Consider the following 2,500-nt stretch of genomic DNA (forward strand, 5'->3'; position numbering starts at 1 on the left):
GTGGTGGTTTTGCATCTATTTTTAGTCATTTTGCATCTTTTTGTGGTGGTTTTGCATCTATTTTTAGTCATTTTACATCTTTTTGTGGTGGTTTTGCATCTATTTTTAGTCATTTTGCATCTGTTTGTGCTGGTTTTGCATCTATTTTTGGTCATTTTGGTTCTTTTCGTGCTGGTTTTGCATCTATTTTTAGTCGTTTTGTATCTTTTTGTGGTGGTTTTGCGTCTATTTTTAGTCATTTTGCATCTTTTTGTGCTGGTTTTGCATCTATTTTGAGTCATTTTGCATCTTTTTGTGGTGGTTTTGCATCTATTTTTAATCATTTTGCATCTTTTTGTGGTGGTTTTGCATCTGTTTTTAGTCATTTTGCATCTTTTTGTGCTGGTTTTGCATCTATTAGTAGTCCGGCCCTGTGTCCCTGAGGCTACTTTACCAAATATCAAAGCGACACGAGTGTGAACGTCGTATCTGGGTTGAAAACTGTCCTCAGTTCACCTCAGAGCGGCTGCGTCGCTGCTCAAACAGCTGAAAGCATAAGTGTGCTGAACCTTTGCAGCTGCTCGTTGACTCCTCACTCACAGAGAACGTTTGCAGTGACTCACGCCGTCACACTGGTGCACAGGGACGCACTGGAAGCGCCGGTGATAACGATAATAAGCCTGTGGAGAGCCACCCTCTTCGGTCCAGCCTGTAATTTCCTCTCTCCACACAAGCGCAGTGTCCTCCTCTCCGTCAGCTGCGCTCGAGGAGCACGACCCCCCCCCCCCTCCCCCCCCACCCCCACCCCCACCCGATCATCGCCCACTGCAGCAGATTGCCTCTGTGCAGCTCGCCCTCGGTGACCAAACCCCGCTCCTCTACCTGGTAATTTCCTCCCGTTTTGTGCCGAACCTTTTCCTGGATGTCATGGATGAGATGAAGGGGGGGGTTAAACGTGTCACCGTGGTGCGGCAACAGAGGAGGGAGCCGGGGTCAGACCGGTGCAGAGAGTGGGGCTAATTATGGGGTTGTGGTTACGAGGCTCCCAGGGGGACACAGGCGTGTGTGTGTGTGTGTGTGTGTGTGTGTGTGTGTGGGTGGGTGTGCGTGTGTGTGTGTGTGTGTGTGTGGGGGGGGGGGGGGGGGGCGCTGAACGGCTTCATTCACTCATGAAATATATATTTATATTTTTATACACAGCCGATACAAAAGACCACTTATTCAAAACACAGGACGCAGATTAAACACTCGTGACAGTTTCCATGGAAACGCGATCGCCGGGTCAGAACGATCTCAACATTATTTAATTATTAAATATTATTAAATTATTAAATATTATAATTCATCCGGGGAATATTTGATTTTAAGGAATAAATACATAAATAGATAAAAAAATACTTTAATTAATTCATAAATATGTAAAATTAATATTAAATGGAACAAATATAATATTTAAAACAAATGTAGATAATTATTCAATAAGCCTAATATTGTATTATTTATTACTTATACTTATTTTATTATTATTTATTATATAATTATTTTTTATTATTTATACTTTTCTTTACTTTCATATTTAATTTTACCATTTTGTTTTATTTTGTGACGCAAAAAGAAATATAAAATCAAATAAATAAAGAAATATAGTAAGAAAATAATAACATAGAACAAATTAATAAATATATAATAATAATAATAAAATATTAAAGAACAAATGAACAGATTTAATAGAAGAAAGAAAGAAATAAAGAATAAAATAAAAATGAAATAAAGACATTAATAAATAAATAAATACATGAAAAACCATACTAAAATGAATAAAAGGGAAAATTAAATAGGAAAGTGGACGAACAGGGGAATTAATATAAAATAAATATCAAATTATAGCAAATTTTATGATTTAATTCAGTCGTCAGTGGCAGATTTATTCATTTATCGAGTCATTTATTTATTGTTTATTGTTTACAAAGCTTGATTGAGTTGTAATAATGCTTGGCCGTAGGCCTCGTGCTCGTACACGTGCGCACGCTCGTGCTCGTACACGTGCGCACGCTCGTGCTCGTACACGTGCGCACGCTCGTGCTCGTACACGTGCAAACGTGCATTACTAAAGCCCACCTCTCCCAAACGGGCCGTGGACGGCAAGCGTGCCGCTCCTAGACGTGGTACGGTTGCACTCACACTGGTCAAAGGAACCAGACTTTAGCCGTGGAACGTGTTTGGGCACGGTACGGAGGCACAGTGGGAGTGCCCCCTAAAGTGCTCCATGGAGGGCCGGATGATGGCGGTGTGGCTTCTCTGCTTGTGAACTAACTTTGCAGCAAATGTCAGTGAAGTGTGCGGCGTAACTTTTCTGCTGACTAACGGACGCTGGTGGGTGGAGGTGATGAGTCATTCTGTAGAATATAGAAACGTTTCCTCATCACTCCAAGAACATTTATCACCTTTAACTTTCCCCCTCGTGTGTGTGTGTGTGTGTGTGTGCGTGTGTGTGTGTGTGTGCGTGTGTGTGTGCGTGTGT

General features: G+C 41.1%; 1 protein-coding gene across 2 annotated transcripts in view; it reads right to left on the reverse strand.

Moving 5' to 3' along the window:
* Nucleotides 1-2,500, reverse strand: part of efr3a (EFR3 homolog A) — a 103,281-nt gene that overhangs the window by 53,262 nt on the left and 47,519 nt on the right. Inside the window, exon 1 of one of the 2 annotated variants that reach the window (XM_083928066.1) lies at nt 580-675. The exons of the other annotated variant lie outside the window; for it this stretch is intronic. The gene's annotated coding sequence lies outside the window, so the exon portion shown is untranslated. Of the gene's footprint in view, nt 1-579; nt 676-2,500 lie in introns of those variants that run through there. 2 annotated transcript variants of the gene reach the window in all.

Source organism: Echiichthys vipera (genome assembly GCF_963691815.1).
Source record: "Echiichthys vipera genome assembly, chromosome: 15".
NCBI lineage: Eukaryota > Metazoa > Chordata > Actinopteri > Perciformes > Trachinidae > Echiichthys > Echiichthys vipera.